Genomic DNA, 24,935 nt, shown 5'->3' on the forward strand with positions numbered 1-24,935 from the left:
CTTGATCCTGGTCATGAGGATCTCTAGAGGGTGACTCAGTAGTGAGAAAGGGGTCTATGGCATACCATCAAAGGAAAAGAAAATAACTCTTAAGGGATATTTCATCCAGGTATGGTAAATCCTGATGAACTGGCCAAGGGTTTTTCCTTTTTTTTAATTTTGTTGTGTTTTTGGTGGAAGTTTATAGCTCAAATTAGTTTTTCATTTAAAAATTTTATACACAAATGGTTTTGTGACATTAGTTACCATCCAAGGTTATTTTTTAAAGGAGATTCTCCTATGTTATTCTGTATCATGTTGCAAGAGCCCAACAATTACAGCTAAATTATCTACCACATCTTTCAGGATACAGGGAATGATAAGATATAAAAAAAAAAAAAAACAACAATATAACATGCTTTATGCCATTCTGACTTCTTAACTCTTATTCTGTCTAATTTTCTTCCAATTAACAGACAATTATCAATCTCCTACCCTGTGTTTAGCACTAGATGTGGCTCTGGAGAAAACACACATGGTTCCCTCCCTCAAGTGGTCGGAGTTTGAAGAAAGAGACAAGCTGGTAAAACATGCAATTTCACTTAAGTTCGTACACTTACAGAAGCATTTCAAGAAACTACGGAAGATCAAAAACATAGCATTTTTGAAGTTTATTGGATACTTTAAAGTAATCAAACCACCTTTCCATGCACAAAACCCATGTTGGAAGCTCAGAGGCTTTTTTGTTTTTGATGTTGTTGGTTTGTTTTTTGTTCATATATGCAAAAACAAGCAAATAAGCAAAATAGTGTGCACCTAAACTATAAATTTCTTCTCTGCCCTCCTATCTCTTTTTTCCCTCATATATAACTTCTATTTATGACTCAAAATTCTTCTCCATTGTCCCTGCTCTCTGAATTCCTTCGTGTCTGAGGATGGGTTTTCTAGAGAAGCAAAACCAGTAAAGCATATAAAAATATATAGAGAGCGAAACATTTCTATCAAGGAAATGGCTCACACAATGATAGAGGCTGTAATGTCTCAATTCCGTGGGTCAGAAAAGAGGATTCTCCTGATTCACAAAGGGTGAGGTGCTGGAAAGTCCAAGATCAGCAGGACAGAGGGCAGATTTGTTGCTGACAGACTGTGAAGATCAATGAATCCCAAGATCAGCTCGCAAGACAGCAGGTAAGCTGCTAACTCAAGCCCCAAGAACTGATGGTCAAATGAACAGTAGCAAGCTGCATTATCTAGAAGGAGCAAAAGTCCCCCAGCCTTGCCAGAATGTCTACCCACACTCAGTGCAGGTGACATACCCAAGGAAGCTCCCCTTAAACTGATTGGTTACTCACAGCAGATCCCATCATGTGGGTGATCATATATTAAATCTCAACAACTAAGTGATTGCAACCTTATATGACTACAAAAATATGAGACTCATGGCCCAGCCAAATTGACAATCTTAACCATCACAGTCTGCCACTTGTCACCTTGACACCTGTATACATCTTCTTAAACCATACTTAATTTCTGAATAAAGACAATTATGAACTCATACTTGGGCCTAAAATGATGGAATGAACATACATACAACTGAAAATGCAATAACCCTCTTTATATCTTATAGTCTGCACCTGGTCATATGGCTGTAGCTGGTATTTACAGCTACATTCTTCCATCATCCGTTCCCTATTCCCTTTTCCTTCAGCAAGCACCTCAGGTGGCCGTGGTTTTTTGCCTGATGCGGTGACCTAAACTTTCATTCCTGAAGGGTCTGAGCCATTATTAGTCATGCTGGAATTGGGTTGCTGTAGTTTTCCATTGACTTTAATCACAAGACATGGTAGTACTAAGAGATGCCCCCAAGGGACCTCGTGCATTCCAGACAAACTCTTTTCACCTCTGCAATGTAATATCAGTTCAATTTCCTCTTGGTAATCAGGTTCAATCACACCACCCAATATGATAACTCCCTTCTTTGCCTGTTGATCTAGAAGCATAAGGAACCCAAAGTGGCCTGCTGGCATTCTTAGCTTCCAGTTCAGTGGAATCAGTCAGGTGGTTCCTGGTGGGAGCATTCCTCCTTTTGAACTAAGACTTCTAGACCTGCAGAACATAAAGACAAGGGCATAGGAAACAAAAATCTTGTGAGTGGTTCACTAGGGGTGGTGAGCGGTGCTACTCCCTTTTACACCCCTGGATTCCTGGACCCATGAAACCTGGCTATGGAAAATATAGCAGAATATATTGGACGCTGGCTTAGAGCATACACAGCCTCCTGGGGAACATTTCCCCAGCCCTGCAAAGTATTGCCACCTAGTTGGCACCATAATTGTGTCTTTAGGAGGCCATTACATCATTCTATCAGGACAGCTGTTCAGGATGATGAGGAACATGGTAAGACCAGTGAATTCCATGAGTAGGGTCCCACTGATACAATTCATTTGCTGTGAAGCGAGTTCCTTGATCAGAACTAATGTTGTCTGGGATGCCATGATGGTAGATAAGGCATTCCGTAGGTACACATATGGTAGTTTTGACAGAAACGTTTCACACAGGGAAGACAAATCAATATCCAGAGTAAGCGTCTATTACAGTAAGAACAAAATGTTGCACTTTCCATGACGGAAGTGGTCCAATGTAATCAACTTGCCACCAGGTTCCTAGCTAATCATCTTGAGGGATATTGCCGTATTGGGGGATACAATGTTGGTCTCTGCTGCTGGCAGATTGGGCATTCAGTAGTGGCTATAGCCAAGTCGGCTTTGGTGAGTGGAAGTCCACGTGGCTGGACCCATGTATACCCTCCATCCCTGCCACAACAGCCACTTTGTTCACGAGCCCAGTGAATGATGATGGAAGTTCCTGGAGAAAGAGGATGAGTAGTTTCCATAGAACGCATCACCCTATTCACTTGATTATTAAAATCCTTCTCTGCAGAGGTAACCATTTGATGAGAATTCACATAAGACAGAAATATGTTCACTTCTTTGGTGCACTCAGACAGGTGTCAACATACTTATTCCCCAGAAATCCTTGTCTCCAATTTTCCAGTCATGTTCCTTCCAAGTTCCTGACCATCAAGCCAAAACATTGGCCACAGCCCATGAATCAGTACACAATTGCACATTGGGACATTTCTCCTTCCAAGCAAAGTGAACAACCTGGTGCACTGCTCCAAGTTCTGCCCATTGGGAGGATTTTCCTTCACCACTGCCCTTCAGGGAGGTCCCAGAAAAGGGCTATAGTGCTGCCTCTGTCCACTTTCGAGTGGTGTGTGCATATCACACAGAACCATCTAAACCAGGCAGGAGTTTTCTCTTCCTGAGTCAAACAATCATAAGGAACTCCCACTGAGGGCATAGGTACACACGGCGATATGGAAGATCATGTGATAGAAGTGGAGACCACGGACACTTGGGCCACTTCCTCATGCAGGTTACTTGACCATTCAGGTCCTGCTCAGGCCAAATCTCGTATACACCACTTCCATTTAATGATGGACTGCTACTATGCACATTCAACTTCATGATTTTGTGTGTCAGACAACACCCACTTCATGATGGGCAGCTCAGGCTGCACGGTAACTTGGTGTCCCATGGTTAAGTATTCAGTCTCTACTAAGGCACAGTAACAACCCAAAAGCTGTTTCTCAAAAGGAGAGTAGTTATCTGCACAGGATGGCAGGGCTTTGCTCCAAAGTTCTAGGGGTCTGCACTGTGATTGACCAATAGGGGCCTGCCAAAGACTCCAAATGGCACCCCTGTCCACCTTGGACACTTAAAGCAACATTGGATTAGCTGAATCATATGGCCCAAGTGGCAGAGTGTTTTGCACAGTAGGCTAAACCTGTTTCAGAGCCTTCACTTGTTCTGGGTCTGTCATGGACTGAATTATTTATGTCCCCCCGAAAATATGTGTAATATTTGGTCTGGGCCATGATTCCCAGTATTGTGTGATTTTCCTATATGTTGTAAATCCTGCCTCTATGATGTTAATGACAGAGGATGGGCAGCAGTTGTGTTAGTGAGGCAGGACTCAACCTACAGGATTGTATTATGTCTTGAGGCAATCTCTTTAGATATAAAAGATAGAAGCAAGCAGAGAGACCATTTTCTTAGGTGGGGGCAGTTCTAATGGCTTCCACTTGGCTTTTGTTACCATACAGACCCTACTGTATTTGTCAGGGACCCAATCTGGATGTTCTGCCTGTAGCTGAGTATATCTATTTGAATTATGCATTCCGGAACTAGGGAAATCACTACAGGATGGGTTCAGGGACCCACTGGACCTACTGTGAGGCTGACATGAGTTACAGCTCCATTAATAACCAGATCGCCGTATGTCCCCACACTGACAGGAGGACCCCAGCAACATTTTGCATCTCGTGGAATTAGTGTAGGTTCAGAGCCAGTATCCAGTAATCCCAGAAAAGCCTGATTATTTGCTTTTCTCCAATGAACAGTCACTGTTGTAAAAGGCCATAGATGCCTTAGGGAATGGCTGGGAAAAAGACAAACAGTATATGTTTTTGGCAGCTTATTGGAGTCCTTCTTCAAGGGGACACAGCCTCCCCTTTAATTGAGGGGTTGTGGATCTGTAAACTAGCTCAAGTCTGGGTATTGATTTAGGGGCCGTGACTCTCTATTCTGGTGATTTGAGTTAGACTGCTGTTCGCTTGACCTAGAATTCATCTGCTTGTACAGATCAAGTAAATATTTAGTAGATTTCCTATCTATTTCACTTCTAGGGACACCATGACTAGCTAGCCAATGCCATAAATCCATCGCAGTCAGACTATACTGATCATTGATTTGACTCTGCTGTCCATTATGGTAACCATGCCCACTTTGTCTTTGTCGATTGAATGCTGCCACTTGGCCCCTATCACCACGGTCTCCAAGTGTCTCCATTATACTTAGGTGTCTTAATTGAGTTAGGGCCATAACACTGTCAAATCTGACTCATATAAAATAGGAATCACAGATTAAAGGATGCTGGAACTCCCTTCACAAATTTCTTCATCACAGTTGTGGTAAAAGGAGCATCTTCTGCACACTCCATGTGTGGGTCTGTGGGTCTAACCTGATAAACACACTCTAGCATGCCAATTTTCCTAAGCCTTGGAATACCTCCTTCTACAGTATACCAAGGGAGACCTGGTACTCCAACTCCATTTGGTGTAGGCCTCTGTGTAATCCATGCTTCAGCAATCCAACCAAATAAACTGTTGGATCCTTTCCTAACTTCTCGAGCTGAAACAGTGAATGAAGAATCTGTGTGTAGTGAGCCCATGTCAATAAACTCAGGCAGATCCAACCTTATGTTCCTTGCACTGTTATCCCACACCCTTAATAGCCATTCCCACACATATTCCCCAGGTTTCTACTTGTGCATATTAGAAAAGTCAAGCAGTTCTTTCGGAGAGTAGTGTATATCCTCCAGGGTTACACTTTCTACTTCATCTTTTGGGGCTCACTGAGACTTAAGTCTAGTTATAGGTCTAGAAACCAAAATGTACACACAAGTTTTTTCAACACATTGAACATTGTCTTGAAAAGTATCTTCCTCAGGTGATGCCACAGGCAATGACTCAGACAAAGTCACTTTAGATGCAGTTAGGTTAACTTCAGGTGTCAGCCTCTCCAGCTTCCTGATTGTTTGCCCGTATGTCCCCATCTCAGGATTCAGGATCCCAATTCTTCCCAATAAATGCCCTCATTTTAACTTCAGATACCTCTTGAGCTTGGCAGTTGAGTTGGAGTTATTAATTCAGCTGCTCTTATAAAAAAGAGTCTAGGCTGGGTTTTTGGCAATAGTAGCTCTGTTACTACAAGAAATAAGGCTTTCTTTCAAGGCACAAATGGAAAATTTGAGATCATTTATGCAGTGCTCAAGCTTTGACTCTGAAGCCCGGAGTGCATCTCTTTCTTTCTCTACTTTGTCTAGAGAAAGTAGGACCAACCAACCAGCTTCCTTATACTTCTCATTATGACAAAATTGTTGAAAGGTATCATACGTGCAATCACCCAGAACCTCGTCTTTCGCCAGTACCTGATCTATTGGTGGTGATATTTTTTTGTCTTTGAATTGGCACCTCATGCCATGAATTAACAGTGCCCTCTTTACTACTTGAAGCAGAGTCATCAACATCTTTAAGACTGATCAGACTTGAGAACCAATTTAGGAAATACACCCTTGCAATTCTGTTTGTCTAGAACCACTCAGTATCAAATGCCTTAGGCTAGGTTCTCTAGAAGCAAAACCAGGAAAAGATATAAATATATATCTAAAGAGAGAAATTTATATCAAGGACAGGGATGACATGGTTGTAGAGGCTGTAACTTCCCTAGTCCGTGGGTCAGAAAAGAGGCTTTTCCTGATTCACGGGCTGGTGAACCAAAGATTGGCAGGCCAGAGACCAGGGCTGCTGCTCAAGTGTTGTGAAGATCAACAAATCCCACAATTGACAGGAAAAATCTCATGTAAGCTGCTAGCTCAAGTCCTAAGAACCACAGGTCAGACAAACAAGAGCCAGCTGATAGATTTAGAATGAGCAAAAGCCCCTATCGTTGCCAGAATATTTGCCCACACTTGATGGAGGTGATTTGCCCAAGGAAACTCCCCTTCAGCTGATTGGCTACTCATAGCAGATGCCATCATGGGGGGGATCTCTTATCAAAACTCAATAGTGAAGTGATCAAAACATTATACGACTGCCAACACCCTGAGAATCATGGCCCAGCCAAGTTCACACACAATCTTAACCATCACACTCCCTAAGTCCCATACTCTGTAGTCTTGACACTAACACTGTCCATCGGAGGCAATCACTTCTAAATCTCTACTAAATCTGGATCAAATATGTGCTTGTCCTTTTATATTTCGTAGTTTACCGTAATTATGAGGTGGTACTGCTGCTTCTTCCACTGGACTGCTTATTTCTTCCAGAGCAGAAGCTCCTATGTATGATTGCTCTTTCCACAGAGCTGGCAGAACATATGCTCAGTAATTCTTAAAAATAATTTCTATAAAAATAATTTTCCCCTTTTTAAATAAAACCTTGTCTTTATGAAACATTTGAAAAATACAAGTCAGCAAAAAAGAAGCAAATTAAATTAGTGTCTAATCCCATGCCCAGAGATAACCACTGTTAGTATTGTAGTGTTGGCATTAGCTAGTTAGACTTATGAATCATATGGCTGTAAAACTAACTGGTTGATATAGTACCAGTAAATAGTTGCCGAATGCATCTTTTGTCCACTTCCAATGTCTTAAACATCTTTGTGTATCATGAGTTATTTTTCTTGGATATTATTTTAATGGGTGTTTTTTATTTAAAACTTTACTCTGTGATGAATGATACATTTCTTTAACCTGTACTCCCCTGTTAGTGTTTTCTTTTGGTTGGCCATTAAAAGATGTGTGTCTGAATCATGCAGCAAAGGACACAGAACATCCCTTACAGAGGAAATGGCATGGGCAAAGTCCATGTGGTGAGAAGGAGCATAATGCATTGAGGAACTGAAAGAAGACCCCTGTGATATGGAGTTAGTAATCACAGTTAATTGTCCTCTTTTGTGTTAAGCAAGAGAAGTTCAAGATAAGATGTGCACTTACAAACCAGCATAATCAGGAAACTGCTTTAACAGAGCAAGAGGAGATTTGGAGAGAGGAGTTAGGAGGTTCTGTCAAAATCCCTGGCAAGGAATAATTGGTGGAAGAAAGAGGTCATTGTGGTAATGAAAAGAAGTGGACAGATGGCATGTAACATATTAGGAGGTAAAACTTCGCAAAACTGGCTGCTCAGATTGGGAAGTAAAGAAGAGAAAGTGTAGCCCAGGACAGCTCCAGGGTCTTGGCCATGGAGTCTGGGGATGAAACTGTAGGCCGGATGAGAAGAATACAGGAAATGTTGGAGGCCTGTCAGAAAAGGAAGAGTTAGGAAAAAAGAGGGCCAAGGAAGAGCCTGAGGATCGGCCAGTAATTAGGTGGATGGGGGGGGAGGGGGGTGGTGTCCTGAGTAGCTAAGGAACGGGAGAAGTGATAAGAAGGAGACTATGTAGTCCCTGGTGTCAGGGAGGAAACTTAAATATCTTTATAAAGTAAGGTAGCAAAAGATGGACGACCTATGTGGGGATTCTGTCCCCCATCTCAGAATTCCAAAAGCAAGCCAAAGGCAGAAGAGGAAATACAGTCACATCCCACTGAAACTCTAAAAAGGTAGATCATCTATTCTCTTTGTATCGATTAGGTCTCAGGCAGCCCTAACAGGTCTCACACTGGGGATCAACTTCAGGCAACTACGCCTCGAAAGAAAGTAGACTGTCAAATGATTTTTGTTTCTCTCTCCAAAATGTAATCACTGTGACCCCGGCGTGATTTGAACACGCAACCTTCTGATCTGGAGTCAGACGCGCTACCATTGCGCCACGGGGTCACAGGCAAGGGTCTCTCCTCCTTCCTACCATAGAATTCTGAATCATTCCCCTCCCCTACCTCCAGATCCAAAATTTTTATTTCCTTATCATTAACTTTGATTATTTTTCTCTCCACCTTTCACAGTTTTGCTAATGCTTCCTTGAGAAAAATTAAGGGATTGACCACAGTAAATATTAATCCCAAATGCTCCATATCGGGAAACAACAAAAAAAGGAAAAAACGTTCAATCTTTCCACTGGTCGAAATTTCTCTATTTTGAGAATAATCGTGTACGTATTCGATTTAGACCCTCAGTGAAACAGGAATAAAAACGGCTGCAAAGTTGCCGGTATTGCTTTCCCTATAAATTCCCTAGACACCGCCCTCTTGCGTTACAAACTTCCAGCCTTACGGAGGCCGGGCTTCGCATCTTCCACCTTGCTCCTCCCTATCCGCGCACGGCCCCATTTTCAACCTGGAGAAAAGCTGCTTCTCCTCAAGACATAGCGTCAGTGGCATCTCTTCCCAAAATTCTCACTTCCTCAGTAAGAATCCCTGGGCTCTGCGGGCTCTATTGTGTGCACTCGACATTCACTTTACAAGGTGAGCCCCAGACAAACTGCTGGCATTTACCGAGCGCTTAGCACTGACTACTATTCCTGTGTTAAGAAGCTTTTTAATTCGTATTATCTTAGGTATGTGGTAGAAAACGATTCCATTTTCTACCTGGATGGTGAAGATCTGAAAGCCAGGCCTTTGACAATAGTAACTTGTTACAAATAGAAATTCTCGGCCACACCCCCAAAAACCCACACCGTAAAAAAAAAATTTCTTTTTTTTCACACCCTAAAAAAAAAAAAGACGCACTGAATTTGACACTCTGGGGCTGAGGCCCAGAAATCTGTGTTTTAACAAACCTTCCAGGTGATTTTGCTGCACAGCAAAGTCTGAGAATCTCTGACCCAGCCTAGAGACCCTATACTTTTTGCTCTCAAGAAAATAAACTTCCAGTCTTCTTCCAGAACTGAGGAAGGGCAGTTTCCAAATGAAGCTAGTGCTGAAATTCCTGAGACAATGAGGCCATTCTATGCGGGATGGAGATGGGGGTTCTGTGGTGAAAATCTGGTTGCCTCTTTGCTTTTCCCACTATTTGGTTAGGATTCACTTTCCTAAGGTCTGACAAATCAGCTATCACTGCTCAATAGCCTTTCCAGATTACAAAACTTCGTTGCTCTTATCTCCTCTCTGGAAATTTTTGTCCTATGTGAATTTGTATTTTAGAGTTATTCGAGTGTGATTTCCGGGGAAGAAAAAGTGAATTTTTGTGTTAAATCCACAATCAATCTTTACCCGGAAAGCAAGGGAGTGGAGGTTCCCTGGATCTGTAAAGTAACTCGGTTTTGTCTTGGCTAAGTTTACCCCTCTCCTCCTTCAGCTCTCAGCTCAAGCATTTCCTCCCTGGCGCGGCCGTTCTCCCTAATTCCGGTAAAAAGATAAAGCACACTGTCAATTAAAGCATTCTATCTATTAATATCACCATATTTCAATCATTTTAGCATTATATTCCTCTCCTTGGTGGTTATTCAGTTGTAATATTACAGTATATTTGATCATTAGGTTAATTTTTTCCCCTAATATATACTTTTATCGCACAGATGAAGAGCAGCAGATTATTTTTCTTTTAAAAAACGTTTTCAGAATCTACTGTGAGGAAACTATGTGGCCTAAGGGATAAGGCAGGTCTGACTTCGGGTCAGGAGATTGAGGGTTTGAATCCCGTCGTGGTTGCTCGACAGCATTTGTATTTCTATTGGAAGAATCCAAAAACGTTTTGTTCGTAGTGGCATTTCTGCTCCCTTTTAATACTTTCCTTGGTTAAAGCCGGAAATAAGAAATTTACTCATTTTCACCCTAAGAGTTTATTCTCCATATATTTCCCCTCCACATTCTTTGCCTTTCTTTTTGTTTCCTTTGTTTTATCCAGGTGTCTTTTGTTTATATCTCATTACCACTGTAGAGCCTGTCCATTCTCTGGGTGGGCGCTACTCAAAATTTCCTCTTTGGACCCGCAGCAGCCCCTGGGAGCCGCTTAAAAATGCAAATTTTTAGTTGTACATTCCGCAGCTCCAGGCCACCCTCCATTTACTGGATTAGCATCTCTGGAGGTGAGGCCCAGGAATCCGGGTTTTAACAAGTTATCCAGGTGATTCCTGTATGCACTCGAGTTTGAGAACCGCTGGAGACTTTACAATCTGCATAATGTCCCGCTCTTCCGAGGGAGAGCACCCAAAAAAACCCATTGCCCTCAAGTCCGTTCCTACTCATAGCGACCCTATAGGACAGAGTAGAACTGCTCCCACAGTTTCCAAGGAGCGCCTGGCGGATTTGAACTGCCGACCTCTTGGGTAGCAGCAGTAGCACTTAACCACTATGCCACCAGGGTTTCGTAGGAGGGAGAGGGAGGCAAGAAAAAGGGCAACAACCATGACCAGAATGACTCTCACATATGTAGAAGGAATGGTAGAATGAAAACAAACACTATCTCCAACCCCCAGAGAAATAGTAGACCTAGGCAAAGAACATTAGCGATCTTAAAACCATTAGGCAAAGGGTTACTGGGAAGTAACAGGTGCAAGGTACTAAACTTACCACTCACCAATTACTTGCCAATTGGAAACTGAAAACAGAGAGAACCCTGGGAGCACTACTTTATTTTCATTATCATTGGGATATACTGACTAGTGCCTCTTGATGTGAGGTAAGTACTGTTTAAAGTACACAGTATCAGGCCAAAATTTGTTAACATGAATCTAATCAGTTAATCAAAAGGATAGAATCAATCCTTTAGACTTCCACTGTACAGGAAATGTTGTGGTTGTTGTTGCTTGGTGCTGTGGAGTTGGTTCCAACTCATAGGGACCCTATACACAACAGAATGAAACACTGCCCGGTCCTTCGCCATCCTTACAATACTTGTTATGCTTGAGCTCATTGTTGCAGCCACTGTGTCAATCCACCTCACTGAGGGTCTTCCTCTTTTCCGCTGACCCTGTACTCTGCCAAGCATGATGTCCTTTTCAAGGGACTCATCCCTCCTGACATATCCAAAGTACATAAGGTGCAGTCTCGCCATACTTGCTTCTAAGGAGCATTCTGGTTTTACTTATTCTAACACAGATTTGTTCATTCTTTTGGCAGTCCATGTTATATTCAATATTCTTCGCCAACACCACAATTCAAAGGCATCAATTCTTCTTCGTTCCTCCGTATTCCTTGTCCAGCTTTCACATGCATATGATGCAATTGAAAATACCATGGCTTGAGTAAGGCACACTGTTGTCTTCAAGGTGACATCTTGTTCTTCGACACTTTAAAGAGGTCCTATGCAGAAGATTTGCCAAATGCAGTGCATCTCTTGATTTCTTGACTGCTGCTTCCATGGCTGTTGATTGTGGATCCAAGTAAAATGAAATCCTTGACAACTTCAATCTTTTCTCCGTTTATCATGATATTGCTCATTGGTCCAGTTGTGAGGATTTTTGTTTTCTTTAAGTTTATATTTTTCTTTATGTTTATGTACAGGAAATAGAGGAATAAATTAAAAGATTGTGTGAGGACACAACGAGACAAATCCACAAGACATTTGGCTTGGACTTTTTAAAAAAGTCAATGTCAAAACAAAGCAAAAACAACAAAAAATGATACAATGCTGGTCTAATTTAAAAGAGATTGAGGAAACAATGAAATAAATGAATGGCCTTTGATTGGATCCTGTTTAAAAACAGTTCTGAAATATGTTTTGTTGTTGTTATTAGTTACTATCCATTATTATTACATCCTTATTAAAAAGCATGGAATAGATGATATATGGTAACAGAGTACATTGTAAAGAACCTATGGGCATCTGTAGTTGTGGTTGAGTGGTTAAGATGAGGGACTAGAATTTCATTGGGGTCACCCTTTGGAACTAGGAGCATTAACTTTGATGTCTTCATCTCTACCTCTGCCTACTAATTACCATATTGTAGTGCAAGCTGCTTTTTTAGGTATTAAACTTTCCCTTGGATCTTTTACAAGTTACCTAACAATGGATTTCTCATTGCCCTGGAAGAAATTGTTTTGGATGACTAAACTAAGTCAAGGGAACCAATAGAACCTTGTTTTGTTTCAATTCTGAGGCTTCTTGGGTTCAAATTCCCATTGACTGAAGAAAATCAAGCTAAAAGAAGGTCTTCACATAGTTGCATTTAGAACGACACAGTAATCCCACTGCTTCCTTTTCTACAGCCATAATGGATACAGCACTTGATTTAGGTCGCAATGTCACCTAAATCAAGATCCTTGGAAGACAGCTGCCTATTCAAATGACTGGAAGAAATCCATATTTGTATCCATTCCAAAGAAAGGTGATCCAAAAGATTGCAGAAATTATCAAACGATATCATCAACATCACACAAAAGGAAAATTTTGCTGAAAATCGTTCAAAAGTGGTTGCAACAGTACATCAACAGGAAACTTTCATAAATTCAAGCCAGATTCAGAAGAGGTGTGGAACAAGGGATATCATGGCTGATGTCAGATGGATCATGGCTGAAAGCAGACAATAGCAGAAAGATGTTTACCTGTGGTTTTTTTTTTTTTTTAATTTTTGCAAATAGATTTTTATCTTTATTTAATTTCTATCAAGCATTTGGGATAATATTTAAATGATTAGCCTGATCAATCGTAAGGCTATGCTGGAAGAAACAGATTTGATGGTGCTTTCTAAAATATATATTCACCTCACGTTCTTAGCTTCCACCCCAGTCCATGCCGATGTAAATATTTTCTGGTCTTTCTCTAGAAACCAAAATTCCTGCATCTGGCGTAAATAGATAACTCCTGTGCAGGAACTCAGGTGGTGGAGAGAAGAGCACTAAAGGTTCTTGCTAATTTCAAAAAGTCAACATATAAATCAAAAGACGTTCCGAGGTCCTAGTGCCACCTTACATAAGAGGTGGGGCAAATTAAGGCAATGTTCCCAGGCCACATCAGAGAGACAGGATGAAAAAATTCTAGGGAGCTTGAGGGTAAATGAAGCCATATGGTAAAAGTATTAACAAAGGACATGCTAGATTAGTCTAAACTTTTAAAGGGCACCAGCAGTGCTTTTTCTAAGCTAAATCTGAGTTAATGGCAAGAGTCATCCTATTAAAGCGAAGGATGGAATTTGTCTAAACGATTTTTGCAATGGGTGACATTAGGTCTCATGGGTGTGACTGACATTAATTACCATTCTGTATTGTAGTTGAGCTCCCCAGAATTCAGGATGAGTGGGAAATAACAGAGTCAGATGGTACTGTTGCACTGGATGGTCCAGCTCAGTCCCTAGCCTGAAAAAAAAAAAAAAAAAAAAAAAAAACCCTGAAGAATCAGCAAATACTCTTCCCCAATCAAAGCCTAAGACTCTAATGTAAAACATTATCCAGATGGGCATCTTTTCTTTTTAATAAACAATTCCCCATTTGGGGAAGAATTTGATCAGGGTATTATCAATGCGTGTTTTTTGGTATCCCCAAGGACTACCATGTTTTTTCTGACTATGTGAAGGTATTCTACTCCAACAATCATAACAAATTATGAATAACATTGCAAAGAATGGGAATTCCAGAACACTTAATCGTGCTCATGAGGAACCTGTGCTTAGACCAAGAGACAGTTCTTAGAACAGAACAAGGGGATACTGCGTGGTTTAAAGTCAGGAAAGCTATGCGTCAGGGTTGTATTCTTTCACCATACTTATTCAATCTGTATGCTGAGCAAATAATCCAAGAAGCTGGACTATATGAAGAAGAATGTGGCGTCACGATTGGAGGAAGACGCATTAACAGTCTGTCCTATACAGAGGACACAATGTTGCTTGCTCAAAGTGAAGAGGACTTGAGACATTTACTGATGAAAATCAAACACTACAGCCTTCAGTGTGGATTTCACTTCAACATAAAGAAAACAACAATCCTCACAATTGGACTCAGGTGCGCCCCACCCAAGCCAAGGTTCAATCACCTCATATGCATGTGAAAGCTAGACACTGAATAAGGAAGATGGAAGAAGAAACAAAGCCTTTGATTTATGGTGTTGATGAAGAATATTGAATATACCTCGGACTGCCAGAAGAACGATCTAATCTGTTTGCAAGAAGTAGAGCCAGAATGCTCATTGGAAGAGAGGATGGCAACACTTCATCTAACATACTTCGAACATGCTACAAGGAGGGCCCAGTCCCTGGAGAAGAGCATCATGCTTCGTAGAGTAGAGGGTCAGAGAAAAAGAGGAAGACCCTCAATGAGACATGTTGAGCAGTGACTACAACAATGGGCTCAAGCATAACGACTGTGAGGATGGCGCAGGACAGAGCAGTGTTTCGTTTTCTTGTACATAGGGTACCTATGAATCAGAACCCACTCAAGGGCGCCTAGAAATTACTACGATGCTGCTTCTCTGGGTGGGCCAGTGGTGCAATGGATAATGCATCTGACTACGGATCAGAAGAATCCAAGTTCAAATCCTGGCTGGCTTATTACCCTTCTCTAATTTTGAAGTTCCACACACAAAAAAAGTTACTGTGGAAATATTAGGTTCTGAGAAATAACTCCACCAGGAATTTCATTCTCTCACTGGCAAGTATTTGTTCTGCATCTACCAAGTACAAAGTACAGTGAGGAATGAAAGACTTCAGAGAGACTTGGTGGTCTGATGTCTTGTAAATATCTCATTAGCACTGCCTTTTGTTCTCATTTCTCTCTCATTCGAACTAAATACAAAGGAGCTATTGCTGCCTCTTACACTCTTCTGTAGGTGTTTTTGTGTCATTTGTTTGACTGATTGATTTAATTTTGAAGAAATAACACTATCTTAGGCTGGGTTCTCTAGAGGAGCAAACCAGTGAAGAGTGCATGTACATATGTAAATACGTATCCAGTTGCCACCGAGTCTGTTCCAACTCAGACCACAGAATAGAACAAGCACATAGGGTTTGCAAGAAGCAGCTGGTGGATTCCAAGTGCCTGTGGTTACCAGACAAAGGATTTAAGCACTGCAGCACCAGGGCCCCCTAATTAAGCAGTCCTTTTTAAAATCCTTCTTGAGTCATCCCAATTGGAACATGTTCTCTCCTGTTGAGACCCTGACTGATAGAAAACCAGATAAAAATGATAAGGCCATTATGAGTGGCTGGAAATAGTTCAGAGGAGGGGTGGCTAATAGACAATATTATCAATGTTTTGAATATTGGGCAAGAACATGAAAATAGACATATACTATATTTATAATAGTTATAAAAATACAGAAAAATCACTGGGTCTTTAGCCTGCTTTTTAAGGAGGAGATGAAGACCTGGTAGCAAACAGAAATTGCTTGTGATACTCAAATTCTCTCTCAAAAAGATGATTCTGAAGGATCAAAGACTCAAGGCTGTATTTATTCTTTTCCAGAAAGAAAGGGATATGGTTTTGCCTCTTTTTGCCATTTCAGGAAAACAATGAGCTTTTTATAATCTAGGAAATATTCCATTTACCTTTTTGTGTGCCTTTTCATCACGAATCTTTAAGAATGTATTGTCCTTGCTGTTGCATGCCGTTGAGTGGATTCCAATTCATAGCAACCCTATAGGACAGAGTAGAACCACCTCATGGGCTTTCCTAACCTGTAATTTTTAGTGGAGCAGATCTTCTAGTCTTTTCTCTGGCAGGCCTGCTGGTTTAACATGATTCCTGTTGTCAGGGAGGCTAAGAGTTCATTAGATAAAAAACTGATCATAAAAACAACAATTATAATATAGTTTCTTTAAGTCTACAGCTGGCTATTTTAGCCAGGACTCTAACTTGCAATTGGTTTAAATGAATTACAAATTATCTTATCAGAAAGAAACACTTGTTAGCTCCCTTATATTGGCTTAGGTTGACACTAACTGTGCACTGGTAGCTTTTAGGAGGTTTCTTACAGTTGAATTTCCTGTATTAACAACTCAGCTGCTTTATTTCCGTTTTTCCTGGGCAGCTGTCATTTTAAATTCTCTATATTTGTTAGTAGGGAGTTCCCCTATTCTGAGAAGGGGAGCATAATAACGGGCTCTGATTCTTAGAGATTTGGCTTTAAGGAAACCCAAATAATCTGTTGCCCTCTAGTCCGACTCATAGCAACCCTACAAGACAGGATAGAACTACCCTGTATGGTTTCTGAAGCTGTAATTTCTACATCTTTCTCCTGCGGAGGAGCGCCTGGAGGTTTCAAACCCCTACCTTTCGGTGCTTTACCAGTTTTCTAGGAAAAATAACTCTTCAAGGCACCTAACCAAGGGGAAAAGTAAGCAGCCAAGGTGGCAGTAACATTGCAACTCACTACCCCTGGTTTAAGAGACCAGGGCTCTAACCCTTGAAAAACCCTGCCTTAAAAAAAAAATCTAACCCGTTGAGGTCAAGTCAGTTCCAACCCATAGCAACCCTATAGCTTTAAAAGGCAGCTATTACCCCCCTTGTCCTGAAGCTGATGACTGACACAGTCAAACACTGGCTTTTAGTTTTATTTGGTTCCTAGAAAACTTGATGCTCCACCCTCATTCCCTCTCTGGTTTTCTGGGATGTTTTCAAACAAGTTCCACACTGTCTGCAAGTTTTAACATCTACTACAAGGACTTTTGTCAGAGGAAGTACAGGGCCCCTATTATGCATCCTGAGAGTCTGCTACTTTTGCTCCAATCCAGTGTAGTCGAGATTGGGGTTCTACACGTTGATAAGAAATGGTGATAACCACCTGTTGGTTGTCAAGATAGGGAGTTTGGGGTGGGGTCTCCGGTGCCCTCTTGATTTTACTTAGAGACAGGCCCTCCGCTCTGCAGTACTTTTCTCGGGGGTTGGAGCCAAGATATTCCGAACTTCAGTTTTTAGAGCCTTGGGGGAAAACACGCGAACTCTGTCTCATTTTTCACTATACCAGAAATCAGAAGAGCCGGACTGAGGGGGGAGGCTGAGGGTGCAGCAGTCTGGAAGGGAGAGCTGAGGCGACCTCCTGGGAACAGAAACCCAATCCAGAGGCTTCTCCTGTTACGCCCTGGTCTTTGAGGCTAAAAGATTATTTCCATCCTGGATCCAGGTCTGAAATCCTGGGGCTGTGTTTCTTATTCTCCACCCGGTGGCGTCGAAATCCAAGCGCGCTGTGGCAAAGAAACCAGAAAATTGTTAAAAGATAAATTCTGCTATCATTGGAGCTTTGAGGGACGCTTCAGAATAGGTATTCAGGGACTCGGTGTAGAAAAACAGCAACCATAATGTAAGGAGAGCGGAATAAAAAGCAAACTCAACCGTGGATCCTAAACCTCCTGTTCCACGTCAGGGGCCCTACCCTACAGGCCATCCGAAAAGGAGCAAGAATTGTTTTCCTCACTACCTTCATACCCAGAAAAACCCAGTGCCATCGAGTTGATTCCGACTCCTTGCGACCCTATAGGACAGAATAGAACTGCCCCACAGAGTTTCCAAGGAGCGCCTGGAGGTTTCGAACTGCTCACCCTTTGGGTAGCAGCTGTAGCCCTTAAACCACTACAAAACCAAACCCAGTGCCATCGAGTCGGTTCCGACTCCTAGCGACCCTATAGGACTGAGTACAACTGGCCCATAGAGGTTCCAAGGAGCTCCTGGCAGATCAAACTGCTGACCCTTTGGTTAGCAGCCCTAGCACTTAACCACTGCGCCACCAGGGTTTCCACTCACTAGTTCCCACCCACTGCCCTAGAGTGCATTCGGACTCAGAGTCGCTAGTTAGGAGGTGGGAAATCCAGGCTCTGTGCATCTGTTCCATCTGGGGATACAGCTCTCTTGTTTTCCAGAAAAGAGGCTGCAAAATCTACTGTTTAAGATCATGCCAGTCAGTCAGCTCTTCAAAAGGTCTCAAAAGCAAAAAACCAAAACTGCTACCATGGAGTCCATTCTGACTCATAGAGATGTCCTAGGAGGGAGTAAAACTGCCCTATATGGTTTAAAAGGAGTAGCCTGTGGTTTCCAACTGTCAGATTTCCAACCTTTCAGATTAGCAGCCATACCTCTCAACTGCTGCACCACCAGGGCTATCAAAAGCCTTTGCACAGTAAGAAAAGCAATCACACACTCCCCCTCTTCACTCTTTAGGTCAAGGACAGGCAAAATAATGTCCCATGTGACCTGGAGTTCATAAATGCAAAGGATGGGAAAACAAAACAAAACAAGAAGTGAGCATATTAATGCAGCTGAGAGTGAGGAGAATGAGGGGGTGAGGGGCGATTTTTGTCACTGTTCTCCAGCAGCCAGTTTACTGAGCTTTTTAGGATTTGGGGAATCAATTAAATCAGGATTCAGAAAATATAGGACCTGGCCTGGCCCATTGTTTATGTAACAATAAACCAGATACTTAATTGTTCCAAACTTTTCTGTATTGTTATTTATTGTCTCCTCTTGTACAAAAGGAAATCTTTGCCTAGTTGGAATTTCTTGTAATGAGTGTTTGCAGAGCAAATATTGCACTGATTTCCAAATCTAGGACTATGTTCAAAAGAGGAAATTGAAAATGCAAGAGCATTACTGTTCATGTCACAGATTTCTTGTTGTGGTCAGCCCAGTCCTTGAAGCTCCTGTCCACAACTGGTCAGGAAGGGAAGGATGAGCAGAGGACTTGGGTATATCTAGGTTGGAGCAGTATATTAGCAGGAACTGCCAGAAATTCAAGCTGGATGTGGAAGAGTATGTTTAACAACGGATATCGTTGCTGATGTCAGATGAATCTTGGCTAAAAGCAGAGCACGCCAGAAAAATGTTTACCTGTATTTTATTGACTATGTAAAGGCATTCGACTGTGTGGATCATAACAAATGACAGGTAACAATTTGAAGAATGGAAATTCCAGAACACTTAATTGTGCTCGTGCAGAACCCGTACATAGACCAAAAGGTAGTCTTTCAAACAGAACAAGCAGATACTGCGTGGTTTCAAATCAGGAAATGTATCCGTCAGCACTGTATCCTTTCAACATATTTCTTCGATCTGTATGCTGAGTAAATTATTGGAGAATCTGGACTATACAAAGCATAACATGGCATCAGAAATAGAGGAAGACTCATGGTAGACATTCACACAATACTGGAAATCATGGCCTAGCCAAGTTGACACACACATTTTTGTGGGACTCAATTCAATCCTTGACAACCCATTGACAACCTACAATGTGCAGATGACACAGCGTTGCTTGCTGAAAATGAAGAGAATTTGATGCACTTACTGATGAAGACCAAAGACTACAGCCTGCAGTATGGATTACAGTTCCACATACAGAAAACAAAAAATCTTCACAACTGGACCAATAAGCAACACTATCATAAAGAGAAAACATATTGAAATTGTCAAGAATTTCATTTTACTTGCATTTACGATTAATGGACGTGGAAGCACATGTCAAAAAATAAATTGACCTATTGCATTGGGCAAATCCACTGCAACAGCCCTCTTTAAAGTCTTCAAAAGTGAAGATATCACTTTGAGAACTAAGGTGCATCTGAACCAAGCCATAACATTTTCAGTCATCTCATATGCATGGAAAATGTGAACAATGAAAAAGGAAGATCAAAGAAGAATTGAAGCTTTGAATTGTGGTATTGGAGAAGAATATTGAATATACCTCAGACTGCCAGAAGAAAGAACAAATTTATCTTGGAAGAAGTACAGCCAAAATGCTCCTTAGAAGAGAGATTGGTGAGAATTCAGCTCACATACTTTGGACATGTTATAGGAGGGGCCAGTCCCTGGAGAAGGACATCATGTAGAGGGTCAGCAAAAAAGATGAAGACCCTCAAAGAGATGGACTGACACAGTGGCTGCAACAATGATTGTGAGGATGGCGCAGGAATGGAGACTGTTCTTTTCTGTTGTGCATGGGATTGCTACTTCAGAATCGACTCAACAGCACATAACAACAACAGCAGTTGTATTAATCAGTATTCCAGCAGGAAGCAGGTCACACATCCAAAAAGTGTATTGAGGGGAGATCATTGAAAGGCCTCTTCATAGAGTTAAGGAAACTAATAAGATGTGAGGAAACCCTGAGGGATCAGAACACTGGGAGTCTCAAGCATCCTTAGGCATAAAGGGGCGGGGGAAGGAGCTGAGTTGCCAGAACCTGGCAAGAGCTCTCGCCATGGCAGAGGAGCCACCCATCAGGAGCTGTGCCCATGGGAGAAACACAGCCTCGAAGGGAATGAGTGGAAGGAATATTTGTATCTACCTCTCTCTCTTCCTGCCACCTGATCTCTTGCTAGTGCTTCCCATTGGAATTCTGAATCCAGCTAGAAGCCAGGGACCAAGAAAGCCCAAGTAAAGCAGCCTTCCAAGGTAAAGAGCAGAGCAGAAAATGGACCTGGATGGGCAAATGGAGAATAAATCAGCACACTGGGGCTGTAATTTGTGTGACCCCTTCCTATTTTTGGTTGGGCATGAATTTCTTTTCTATTTAAACCTTGGATAATAAGGTAAATTGGAACTTGAGCAGCTTATAGGAAATATTTACTTCTAGACATTTTTTGTTAGGGGCATAGCCAGTGTGAGAGGGATTACAAATATATTTGCCATAAACTTTCACAAACTTAGGATGCAGTCATCAAATATAGATTCCTCCCAACAGATGCACCCCAGTGAGACTATTATGCAGAATGCGTATCTTCTGTCCAGTAAGGCTGAAGAGGCACCTGTTTCTGGGGAGAATATGGTGCAGCTCTGTCTTCAAGCTATAACTTGGTTTATGCCAAGCAGCCAGGTAAGGATACAGTGATATTTCTTGATTGTACTGTTTCTGCTGAAGGGCAACATAGTCTGTTTCTCTTGGGGAGTCTAGGAGGTTCAGAATGCTAATTTGTAGACTTCCTTCTACGTATACTCTGTCTTGATTTTCTAGTGCTGCTACAACAGAAATTCCACAAGTGGATGGCTTTAACAAAGAGAAGTTATTCTCCTATAGTAGGTTAGAAGTCTGAATTCAGGGCACCAAATGTAGTGGAAAGCCTTCTCTCTCTGTCAGCTCTGGAGGAAGGTCCTTGTCATCAATCTTCCCTTGGTCTAGGAACTTCTCTGCACAGGAACCCCAGGTCCAAAAAATGAGCTCTGCTCGCGGTGCTGCTTTTTTGGTGGTATGAAGCCTTCCACTCTCTGCTCGCTTCCCTTACCTTTTATCTCTTTTAAAATAAAAGGTGATGTGGGCCACACCCCAGGGAAATACCCTTTACATTGGATCTGGGATGTGACCTGAGTAAGGGTGCTACATCCCACCTTAATCCTCTTTAACACAAGCGAATCTGGCCTCATTAACCACAGGCAGAGATTAAGGTTTACAATGCTTTGGAAAACTACACCAAATGGAGACAACAACACAAAACTGGGAACCATGGCATAACCAAGTTGACACATAATTTGGGGTGCACTATTCAATCCATGACATACTCCTATAATGAATTCTCCTTGTAAAATGCATAATAATGATCTATATTCTGATGTCGTAATGTTTCTCTGATACCAAACTAAAAAACAAACCAATTGTTATCAATCAATTGTAAGTCATCATGACCCCACATGTTGTAGAGTAGAACTGAGCTCCATGGAGTTTTCAAGCCTATGACGTTTCAGAAGCAGATCACCTTTTCTGAGATGGCTCTGGGTGTGTTTGAGCCTCTAACATTTCAGTTAGCAGCTAAGTGTTCAACCATTTGCACTACCAAGGACTCATTTCTCTAATAATGATGTTCGGCAAAGTTGTCGATTAGAGAACAGCAGTTACTGGTTCACAAAAATGTAAATATGCAGCAGAATATAATTAAATGCACTACTGCATTCATTAAGGAACTCTTTCTACAAATTAAAAATAAATAAATCATCAATCAATCGATCAACAGAAGTAAAGAAAATGCTTAGTAATACAATTGATTTCTATTCTGGCACAATCTCTGTATATCAAAATGGTGCTGACTGGTAGCAAACACGAGATCTGCAGACCACATTTTCAGTGGCTGTGCTCTACATCAGGTTCTGTGGAGAAACCATCATAGTCATTTACTTCCAAATGACAAGTACACACTGACAGTGATCAAACACATTGGTATGACCTTGAACCCATAGGTAGCTAGCTGGTTCTTTTGGACTAAGTGATGGTACACGAAGCAAAGAAAGGTCCCGGTTTTGTAATCCAGTAGTTCCTTTTGAAGGCAGGTATCTGACAAACAGGGCTCAACTAGAATTCATAACATCTCTCCTTAAACCTAAAGAAAGCCCAGTGTGGTCATAATTGTTATAGACCTTTCAACTCCTTAACAGGTAATGGAAGAAGCACTTTTGCCTCCTCATTTGTAGGAGGGGAAGGAGGCAGCAGTAGAAGCTGAGAAGGTATAGATACATTTCCAGCTAGGCATAAATAACTTTAGCTAGGTTCAGAGAGGCTGGAAGAAATCCCAAGAATGCCAAAGATTCCATAAACCACCCATTCTATTTCGCTTCCAGGAAGAGTCAGAACACAAGAGCTTATTGGCCTTGTGGGAAGTCTGCAGATAGTCTTTTTCACCTTCCTAGTCGTCGGGTTGGCACTGGGTTCTTGGGTTAGTACTGGGTAGGTAAAGAGACATATTACAGCACACCACAGGGCAGAAAGAAGGCTAATAGAGCTTCCAGTGCAGCACAATTCAGTGGGTAGTGTGCCTAGTTCTCTGCTTTCCATAGAGCTCGAAGCCCTAGATTCATACTCCAAAACCACTCTAAGTCATACTTCTCCATAAACGCAATCTTGTCGAGAATAGAGAGAAATTCTTAGCCTGAGGAGCCTGGAGCTGGTTCCAAAATAAGCAGGTCTGGATTCTTTCCCTTCCCCTAATGTCAAATATGAGTACAAGCTCTCAGTCTTGTTTGAAATTTGAGCTCCATTATTTGAATTTCTTTTCTTTCTCTTTTATAGTGTTAATTTATGATATTATATTTTAGTCATGATTATTGTTGCAGAACTATGGTTGCATTGGAAATTGCCCGAAAAACCAGGGACATAAAGCAGTACCTTGGTTTGTTCAAAAATCTGTAATTTGACAGCCTCGTGGGGGTGGGGTGGGGGGAATAGCTCATTTGGGATCCAGATCCACTCAGCTAGGGTGGGTTGAAAGCTGAGGCTAGAATCATCTGAATGGTTGTTCATTCATCAGTCTGTATGAGGCACCACCTGAGTCTTTCTGAGGTCTGAACGAAGGGTTTACAATCATGCCCTTAGCTTCATCTTTAGACCCTGCTTTTCTGAACAATGCCTTGGGTCTGATGTTTTCCCAGAAGACTTTTTGTTAATTGAAGGCTTGTTTGTCATCTGGAGAGGCTGAAACTGTGACAGTTTTATTTTTTAATAACCAGCAAGTCATGGTTCCTTTAAAATTAATGATTCTTTCTTTAGTTTAATCTCTCTGTCTCATAGGCACACACCCTTTTTACCGTAGGCAGCTAGAAAAAGCCAGGGGTCACCTTCAACACGTTGCCTGGAAATATCCTTAGCTAAAGCACCCAGTTCTTTAGGTATTTTTAAAGCACCCAGTTCTTTAGGTATAGTTTTTACTTTCTGCATTACCACAGTGACAGTATTGCTAACCTTTCTGTCAGTAGATAACAAGGGCCCCCTTTCCTTCTGCTTCTAATATTTTCCTCATTCTCCTGACTAGGCACCAGATATAAAAAGTCTTCCTGCTTTGGGGACCTTTCACTAACAGACTCCTGGAGGTCTTACCAGTTTCCACTTGCTGCCTAGTCCCAAAGCCACATGCCTTGGGGTGTGTTACAGCAGTATCTCATTTTCAGGTGAAGATATATAGATATAAATCTGTATTAGTTTGTGCCCATTATGGATTTACTGACTTTCAGCCCCAAATCATCCTTTTACCTGCTTTGTGAAAATATATCTGGGTCTTCAAAATATTGTTCCTTTGCTTCCTAGTACTGAGGATTTGCCTGGAGAGACTGCAAGACAAAGAGGGTTTTGCTCCCTGGTGTCCAGGAGATGCTTGGCCTGCGGCTTCCCCAATGCTCTTGCCCCATGCATGGCTTTCTCCTGCATCAGAAGGTCTAAATTTTGTCAGAATTGCTCTGGAAACATTCCAGAATTGTCTAGTTCAGAACATTTCATTTGTCGACTGTTTGGTTTGAGTTGCGAGAGATGCCTCTTTCTCTGCTGCGCTTGGCTATGGGATTGGTACAGGTGCGCTGGGACGTTGGCAAGAGTATTCAGGGCTGGGCATCTTTGAGGCAGAAAGGTTGCACTACGGACACGGAAGAGAGGGAAGGTCCTGAAACACAGGGTGATGGCCCAGTACTTGGGGGCCCCCAAAACCGGGCGACGCCGAAGGGGCGAGTGGATGTGATCGCAAAAGCAGGAGGAGAGTTAAGGCGGCCAAGACCTAGAAGAAACCTTAGGTGTTGAGGGCCTGGAGGTTAAACTTTGAATAGACCCTGACCGGAACAAAAGAAAGTCG

At 41.9% G+C, this 24,935-nt stretch overlaps 1 non-coding gene across 1 annotated transcript; it reads right to left on the reverse strand.

Moving 5' to 3' along the window:
- Window positions 1-8,347: 8,347 nt before the first annotated feature.
- On the reverse strand, window positions 8,348-8,419 carry TRNAW-CCA (transfer RNA tryptophan (anticodon CCA)). The gene has a single exon. It is a non-coding gene; the product is annotated as a tRNA-Trp (tRNA).
- Window positions 8,420-24,935: the final 16,516 nt, after the last annotated feature.

Source organism: Loxodonta africana, chromosome 1 (assembly GCF_030014295.1).
Source record: "Loxodonta africana isolate mLoxAfr1 chromosome 1, mLoxAfr1.hap2, whole genome shotgun sequence".
In the NCBI taxonomy this organism is placed as follows: Eukaryota; Metazoa; Chordata; class Mammalia; order Proboscidea; family Elephantidae; genus Loxodonta; species Loxodonta africana.